This window comes from Triticum dicoccoides, chromosome 4A (assembly GCF_002162155.2).
Source record: "Triticum dicoccoides isolate Atlit2015 ecotype Zavitan chromosome 4A, WEW_v2.0, whole genome shotgun sequence".
Classification (NCBI taxonomy): domain Eukaryota; kingdom Viridiplantae; phylum Streptophyta; class Magnoliopsida; order Poales; family Poaceae; genus Triticum; species Triticum dicoccoides.
Genome location: NC_041386.1, coordinates 124,838,396 through 124,848,086, shown reverse-complemented (window position 1 = coordinate 124,848,086; position 9,691 = coordinate 124,838,396).

Genomic DNA, 9,691 nt, shown 5'->3' with positions numbered 1-9,691 from the left:
GGGCGCGGGCGACGAAGCGGCCGGTGGCGCGCGACCCGGATGGGCCTCGGGGGCCGGCGATGGGCTTCCCGGGCCCGGGCGGCGCGGCGATCTAGGGACCGGGAGGCGGCGAATAAGGTGGTGACACATGGCGGCGGCGGGGCTGGGCGGACGTGTCCGGCCGGCCGGGTTCTCGTCCGGCGGCGCGTGGAGAGGGAGGAGACTAGGGTTTCGTCCGGATTTCGGGGAAGGGATCTATATATAGAGGTAGAGGGAGCTAGGAAGCTCCAAATGGAGTGCGGTTTTCGGCCACGCGATCGTGATCGAACGCTCTAGACAATGGAGGGGTTTTCGGTGGATTTTGGGCCAAATTGGAAGGGTGTTGGGCTGCAACACACACAAGGCCTTTTCGGTCCCTCGGTTAACCGTTGGAGTATCAAACGAAGACCAAATGGCACGAAACTTGACAGGCGGTCTACCGGTAGTAAACCAAGGCTGCATGGCAAGTCTAGGTCCAATCCGGAAATGTTTAACCCCCACACACGAAAAGAGGTAGAAAGGGGCACCGGGTGACATAGGAGCTCCGGAATGCAAAACGAACAACGGGGAAAATGCTCGGATGCATGAGACGAACACGTATGCGAATGCAATGCACATGATGACATGATATGAGATGCATGACAAAGACAACAACACACGGAGACAAAAACCCGACAAGGACGAAATGAAATAACTTAGTGCCAGAAACGGCAAGAGTTGGAGTACAGATAAGGTAAATTACATCCGTGGTGTTACAACACTCCACCATTATGAAAGGATCTCGTCCCGAGATCTAGGACTGGAAAAACTCCGGGTACTCAGAATGGAGGTGATCCTCGCGTTCCCAGGTGGCTTCACGGTCGGAATGATGTGACCACTTGACTCTGAGGAATTTGATTGACTTGTTGCGAGTCTTGCGCTCAGTTTCTTCAAGAATAGCAACTGGATGCTCACGATAAGAAAGGTCTTCTTGGAGATCAATGTCTTCGAAGTTGACGGTGCAGTCAGGGGTCTTAAAGCACTTGCAGAGCTGAGAGACATGGAACACGTCGTGCACGTTTGCGAAGTTGGAGGGAAGCTCAAGTTGATAGGCGAGATCGCCTCTCTTGCTGACGATCTTGAAAGGACCCACGTATCTAGGGGCAAGCTTCCCTTGGATACCGAAGCGACGAGTACCTTTCTTTGGAGAAACGCGGAGGTAAACATGGTCTCCGATCTCGAAAGCCAAATCACGATGCTTACTATCATAGTAGCTCTTCTGGCGCGATTGCGCTTCTTTGAGGTTATCACGAATGACTTTGCACATCTCTTCTGCCTCTGTGATCAAGTCATTTCCAAGAAGTTGACGTTCACCAGTCTCTGACCAGTTAAGAGGAGTACGGCGCTTCCTGCCATAGAGAATTTCATATGGGGCCTTGCCCGAACTCGCTTGGAAGCTGTTGTTGTAGGAGAACTCGGCATATGGAAGACAATCTTCCCACTTCATACCGAAGGAGATAACGCAAGCCCTGAGCATATCTTCAAGGATCTGATTGACACGCTCGACTTGGCCGCTAGTTTGGGGATGGAAAGCTGTGCTGAAACGGATGTTGGTGCCCATGGCCTTCTGAAAAGAATCCCAAAACTTGGAGGTGAAGATGTTGCCATGATATGAAGAAATCAACTATGGAATGCCGTGCAGAGAGACAACCCGAGAGGTATATAGCTCTGCCAATTGAGCTGCTGTGATAGACTCTTTGATAGGAAGGAAATGAGCCACTTTAGTGAGTTTGTCGATGACAACGAATATAGTATCATTGCCACACTTGGGCTTTGGAAATCCCGTCACGAAGTCCATCTCAATGTGGTCAAACTTCCATTCTGGAATGACAAGAGGTTGGAGGAGACCAGCTGGTCGTTGGTGTTCTGCCTTCACTCTTCTACAGACATCACATTCATTCACGAACTGAGCAATCTCATGCTTCATTCGAGTCCACCAATACGCCTGCTTGAGGTCCTGGTACATCTTTGTACTTCCAGGGTGGATAGAGAGGAGTGAATTGTGAGCCTCGTTCATAATGACTTTACAAAGGTCACCTTTAGGCACACCAATGCGATCCTCGAAGAATAGAGTATCCTTGTCATCAAGGCGATAGCACTTGTACTTAGGTTGACTCTTGGCAATCCCAATCTTCACCTTCTTCACCATAGCATCAAGAAGTTGAGCCTCGCGAATCTAATCTTCCAAAGTGGGAGAGACTTGAAGGTTGGCGAGGAAACCTTGAGGAACAACTTGCAGATTGAGTTTGCAGAAAGCTTCACAAAGCTCGGGTTGGTAAGGCTTGAGAATCAGACTGTTGCAGTAAGCCTTCCTGCTCAATGCGTCAGCAATTACATTGGCCTTTCTTGGAGTATATTCGACACTCGGATTATACTCTTGAATCATTTCGACCCAACGAGTCTGCCTGAGGTTGAGATTAGGCTGAGTGAAGATGTACTTGAGACTCTTGTGGTCAGTGAAGATGTCCACTTTTCTTCCCAATAAGAGATGTCTCCAAGTCAAAAGAGCATGCACAACTGCCGCCAACTCGAGGTCATGAGTGGGGTAGTTCTTTTCATTGGGCTTCAACTGGCGAGAGGTATAAGCCACAACTTTCTTCTCTTGCATCAACACTACACCAAGACCTTGAAGAGAGGCATCACAGAAGACCTCGAACGGTTTGGATTCATCAGGAGGAGTCAGAACTGGAGCAGTGACTAATTTCTCTTTCAAGGTGTTGAAAGTGATGTCACATTCAGGAGACCAAACGTACTTGACGTGTTTCTGGAGAAGGTTGGAAAGAGGCTTCACGATCTTTGAGAAGTTCTCAGCGAACCTTCGACAGTAGCTTGCGAGACCAAGGAAGCTGCGGAGTTGCTTCACGTTCTGAGGTGGTTCCCAATTCACAATTGCAGACACCTTCTCAGGATTCACCGCTATGCCCTTGGCAGAAATGATATGCCCAAGGTAGAGAACCTCATCGAGCCAAAACTCGCACTTTGAAAACTTGGCATAGAACTGATGTTCTCTGAGCTTATCCAGCACCAAACGCAAGTGCTTGGCATGATCTTCCTTGTTCTTGGAAAAGACCAAAATGTCATGGAGGTAGACCAAGACGAAGTCATTTGTGTAGGGGTTGAATATGAAGTTCATCATGCGAGAGAATGTCGGAGGAGCGCTGACGAGGCCAAAAGACATGACAGTGTATTCATATGAACCATAGCTTGTTCTGAATGCCATCTTGGGGATATCTTGCTCACGAATTCGAATCTGGTGATAGCTTTCGGTGTCAAAACCGGCGGATCTCGGGTAGGGGGTACCGAAGTGTGCGTCTAGGCGGATGGTAATAGGAGACGAGGGACATGATGTTTTTACCCAGGTTCGGGCCCTCTCGATGGAGGTAAAACCCTACGTCCTGCCTGATTAATATTGATGATATGAGTAGTACAAGAGTAGATCTAGCACGAGATCAGAGAGGCTAAACCCTAGAAGCTAGCCTATGGTATGATTGTATGTTGTCCTACGGACTAAAACCCTCCGGTTTATATAGACACCGAAGAGGGCTAGGGTTACACAGAGTCGGTTACAATGGTAGGAGATCTACATATCCGTATCGCCAAGCTTGCCTTCCACGCCAAGGAAAGTCCCTTCCGGACACGGGACGAAGTCTTCAATCTTGTATCTTCATAGTCCAGGAGTCCGGCCGAAGGTATAGTCCAGCTATCCGGACACCCCCTAATCCAGGACTCCCACAGTAGCCCCTGAACCGGTGTGCAGATTATCTTCGGCATTGCAAGGCGGGTTCCTCCTCCAAGTACTTCATAGAAGATTTTGAACACAAAGGTAGTGTCCGGCTCTACAAAATAAGTTTCCACATATTGCCATAGAGAGAATAATATTTACACAAATCTAATCTGCTGACGTATTCCGTAGCGTGACATCACACCATGGCCAAGTCTTTATTCGAATCGTTTTACTGTCCCACCTCAGTGCGTTTAGCGAGGCAGTTTCCTTGGCACGTCTTGTCAAAGTAGAGATTGTGTCCCCTTATTCCGGGATTCTCATCAATATGGCGTGGGTAACCCAACCGCGCCATTGATTACCGTGCTGGGGAGATAAGCGAGTTTTACCAGGCTGGTGGGGACGCATAGTTGCGTCTGCCCATATAAGGGGATAAGGATCCACCTTTTCATCCACGCCTTCTTCCTCCTTTGCCTATCCATTTCCACGCACTCGAGCTCCAGCGCCCAAGTCCGCACACCCTACCTCAACCTTCTCCAGCCATGTCCGGAGCGGGAGGCAAGTGGATGGTCTCCTCCGTCACAGAGGGACACATTAAAAAACTAAGGAAGGCCGGATACTTGTCTAACGACATTGCGCACCGGCTTCCCGAATAGGGGCAGATCATCCCCACCCCTAGGCCCCATGAGAGGTGGTGTTCCTCCCCCATTTCCTTCGCGGACTGGGCTTCTGTCTCCAGCCATTTGTCCGAGGGCTCATGTTCTACTATGGCCTGGATTTCCACGATCTGGCCCTGAACTTTGTCCTCAACATCTCGGCGTTTATCGTCGTGTGTGAGGCTTTCTTCTGCATCCGCCCCCATTTCGGCCTATGGCTCAAGACTTTCAATGTCAAGCCGAAGGTGGTGCGCCACACCCAGGCGAAGTGCGGAGGCGCCATGGTGGGCAAGATGCCCAACGTCCTATGGCTCGAGGGCTCCTTCATGGAGACCCTAAAGGGGTGGCAATCAGGGTGGTTTTACATCACTGAGCCGCGCGACCCTGAATGGGTCGCAGCCCCCGAGTTTCGATCCGGACCCCCTATGCGGCTCACCTCCTGGAAAGAGACGAGCCTGTCGTGGGGTATAAAAGGAGAGCTGACCGGACTCCAAACATGCGTCCAAACCCTGGTGGACAAGAAGCTCAAACTTGTCAACGTAGTCCAGGTTATGCTCATCCGCCGGATCCTCCTGTGTCAACAATGGGCTTTCAACCCGTGGGAGTTCGACTCGGTGCGGCACTGAACTCTGAGCAGGCTCTTCGACATGATGTACGAAGATGCCTGGAAGGTGCTTTTCAAGGGCGCCGAGGCCCCCGCATCCGCTACTGAGGATCGCGGATTCAGCATGCAGCGTCACGCTCGTGCGGTAAGCTGTTTTTACCTTTTACAGGGTATTAGTTTTTCATAGTTTGACTCCATGCGGGATCTAAGCTCCCTTACCTTTGACAGGATTGGCAGGAGACGTCCGGACAGATCAACTGTCCGGCTCCTTTGCCTAAAGGCCCAGTGGACGCTCGCTTAGCGAAGCTGCTGGTTCTGGCACCCTATGTGGTGCCGGAGAAGAAGGCCAAGAAGAAGGCCACGAGGACTCGAAAGAGTGCCCGGTGCCAGGAGGTGTCAGATTCATCATCCAACGACTCTAAGGCGCACTCCTCCCATGAAGACGAGGAGGAGGAAGAAGAGACCTCTCCCCCTCCAGTGGGGGGAGGTAAGAAAAGGAAGGCCGCCCCAACTGGGGAGGCCGAAGGGTCCAAGAAGGGGAAGACCCCTCCTCCGGACTTCTCCACCAATGCCGACAACGGCGAAGAGGAGTGGCCGCACGGGGCCAAGCCCCTGGCGAGATCGTAAGTATCCGGATACCAGAGTGATTCATAGTATTCCCCCATTGCACAGCTTTTCCTTACGTCGAACATGTTTATGTAGTCCACCCAAAGACCGCCTCGACGTGTCGTCGAGCGGTTCCCTGGATTCGTCGGATGTGAATTCGCTTCCAACGGCTACCTCCCCCCATCCTACGGACGACGCCGCGGTGGCGTCCCAACAGGTTCCAAGCTAGGAGGAGGTGGTCCTGGAGGCGCCGCAAGGCGACCTCCTGGACTCTAGGCGTAAAGGGGATAGAACCCCCAAGGGCTCCAAGTACGTCCTTGAGCCGGACACCGCACCGGAACCTTTAACGGTTCCGGACTCCGGTAGGCAGCTTCCTTCCAAGAGGAGCAAGCTGAAAGTGCAACTATCCCTAGGTGGTTTTGGTAATTCATAACAACATATAGCTCATTGAGCTAATGCTATTCCAAGATGATTATTTCAGGAAAGCTCAATGATTGGCATGGCATGGATGTGAAAGTGGAACCCTCAAAATGCTAAGGACAAAGGATTGGCTCAAGCTCAAAAGCTCAAGACTCTTCATTTTATATTTTAGTGATCCAAGATCACATTGAGTCTTTAGGAAAAGCCAATACTATCAAGGAGGGATGAGGTGTTGCTTAATGAGCCTCTTGCTTCATGTGCTTAGTGATATGCTCCAAAACCCTCAACTACTTTCCCATATCCACATATGACCTAAACCCTAAGCCAAACTCGGTCCTACCGATTCTTCCTATCCGGCGCCATCGAGTTTCACTTGTCATTAGCCACTGCCAAACCCTAGCAATTCGGTCCTACCGATAGGGATCTCGCTCTCACCGACATGGGGTTGCAAACTCTCTGTTTCCCTTCCGTAACTTTTCGGTCTCACCGAAAGAGAGAATCGGTCCCACCGAGATTGCAATGTAAACTCAGTGTTTCCCCTTTGTAACTTTTCGGTCTCACCGAGTTCCACTCGGTCTCACCGAAAGAGCAAATCGGTCCCACCGAGTTTGCCTGACCAACTCTCTGGTTAGCTAATTACCAAATTCGGTCTCACCGAGTTTGTGTAATCGGTCTCACCGAGATTACGTTATGCCCAAACCCTAACCATATCGGTCCTACCGAGTTGCATGTCAGTCCCACCGAAAATCTCTAACGGTCACTAGGTTTGCATTTTCAGTCCGACCGAGTTTATTGATTCGGTCCCACCAAGATTGGAAAACTGTGTAACGGTTGGATTTTGTGTGGAGGCTATATATACCCCTCCACCTTCTTCTCATTCAAGGAGAGAGCCATCAGAACACACACATCATTCCAACTCATATGTTCTGAGAGAGAACCACCTACTCATGTGTTGAGACCAAGACATTCCATTCCTACCATATGAATCTTGATCTCTAGCCTTTCCAAGTTGCTTTCCACTCAAATCTTCTTTCCACCAAATCCAAATCCTATGAGAGAGAATTGAGTGTTGGGGAGACTATCATTTGAAGCACAAGAGCAAGGAGTTCATTACCTACACACCATTTGTTACTTCTTGGAGAGTGGTGTCTCCTAGATTGGCTAGGTGTCACTTGGGAGCCTCCGACAAGATTGTGGAGTTGAACCAAGGAGTTTGTAAGGGCAAGGAGATCGCCTACTTCGTGAAGATCTACCGCTAGTGAGGCAAGTCCTGTGTGGGCGATGGCCATGGTGGGATAGACAAGGTTGCTTCTTCATGGACCCTTTGTGGGTGGTTGCTTCTTCGTGGACCCTTCGTGGGTGGAGCCCTGTATGGACTCGCGCAACCGTTACCCTTGGGTGGAGCCCTGTGTGGACTCGTGCAACCGTTACCCTTCGTGGGTTGAAGTCTCCATCAACGTGGATGTAGGATAGCACCACCTATCCGAACCACGGGGAAAACATCCGTGTCTCCAATTGCGTTTGAATTCTCCAAACCCTTCCCTTTACATTCTTGCAAGTTGCATGCTTTACTTTCCGCTGCCTATATACTCTTTGCATGCTTGCTTGAATTATGTGATGATTGCTTGACTTCTCCTAAATTAGCTAAAATCTGCCAAGAACTAAAATTGGGAAAAGGTTAAGTTTTTATTTGGTCAAGTAGTCTAATCACCCCCCTCTAGACATACTTTCGATCCCACAAGTGGTATCAGAGCTTTGGTCTCCATTTGCTTTGATCTCCATAGCTTTTGGTGGTCATAGCGTTGATTTCACAACCTAGGAGAGTATGGCGTCTAGCGAGGGAAATTATCACCGTAGAGGTCCTTACTTTGATGGCACTAATTTTGCTAGTTGGAAGCATAAAATGAAAATGCATATTCTTGGACATAACCCCGCCTTTTGGGCTATTGTGTGTGTTGGTTTGCAAGGTGACTTCTTTGATGGGAGAGAACCGAACTCCGTCAAGGAATCCAAGTTGGATGTGCTTCAGAGCCAACTTGAGAAGTTCAAGATGAAGGATGGTGAAGGTGTCGCTGAAATGTACTCTAGGCTTGCTCTCATCACAAATGAGATTGCCGGCTTAGGAAGTGAAGAGCTGACCGATAAATTCATCATCAAGAAGATTCTAAGAGCCTTGGATGGAAAATATGATACCGCGTGCACATTGATCCAAATGATGCCCAATTACAAAGATCTCAAGCCAACGGAGGTGATTGGAAGAACTGTTGCTCATGATATGTCACTTAAGGATAAAGAGGAACTTCACAACAAATCAAGTGGTGCCTATAAAGTCTCATATGAAGCCCCTACATCATCAAGTGAGAAACAAGACTTCAATGAAGAATTGAGCTTAATGGTGAAGAACTTCAACAAGTTCTACAAGAGTAGAAGCAAAGATAGAAGCTCCAAGTCAAGGTCCTACAATGACAAAAGATCTTCTAGTTGAGAGCGAAACTGCTACAATTGTGGAAGACCCGGACACTATTCCAATGAGTGTACGGCTCCCTACAAGAGAAGAGAAGATTCTCCAAAAAGAAGAAGCAAAGGATCACCACCAAGAGAGAGAAGGAGTAGAGATGATTGTTATGAATGAAGATACTCACGGAGAAGCAAGGATTCGGAAAGGAAGGAAAAATCATCAAGGAGATACACAAGACGAAGACATCAAGCTCATGTTGGTGAATGGGTATCCGGCTCCGACTCCGACAGCCACTCCGAGAGAAGTTATTACTCCGGCTCCGATTATACTCAAGATGAAGGTGTTGCTGGTCTAGCACTTGTGTCAACCAACTCATACGACATATTTGATTCACCAAATGAAGGACTTGTAAGATGCTTCATGGCTAAAGGCCCAAAGGTATCACACCCCGAGTATGTTGATTTCAGTAGTGATGAAGATGACTTGTTAGGTGATGATTTGCTTGGTGACAACTCTAGTGATGAATACTATGATGAAATGCCAATTAAACATGCTAATCAAGATAAAACGAATGACAATGATAAGGAGAAGATTGAGGCCCTAACTAAAGAAATAAACACTCTTAAGTTAGCTCATGAAACCATCTTCGAAGATCATCGAGAACTTTTAAGAGCTCATGAGAAATTACGCTTTGAAAAGCTCAATCTTGAGCAAGAGCATGAGTTCTTAAAGGCAATCAATGATGATCTCCGCAAGAAAAGTTCTTCTTACATTGCCAAGCGTTTACTCCTATCCACTTACATGCCTCAAGTCAAGTCTAGTAACAAGAAAGATTCTTCCTCTAGTAGTAACAATGATCATGCTAAATCCAATATTGTTACTTCTAGTAGCTCTCTTGATTCCACTAATGATTCTCTTAGCCAAGTTACACTTGAGCAAGAAAATAGCTTATTGAAGGGAATTATAGAGAAAGGAGTGTACAAAAGCCTTGCCGGGAGTAAGCAATTCGAGGAAATTGTGCGCAAGCAAGGAATGCACCGGAAGAATCAAGGTATTGGTTTTGAACGAAAGTTCAATGCCAATGGAGTTGAGTGGGAAGAAGATCAATACCCCAAGACAAAGTTTGTCCCTCAACAAGAGAAGTATACTTCTTTCAAGGGGACACAAGC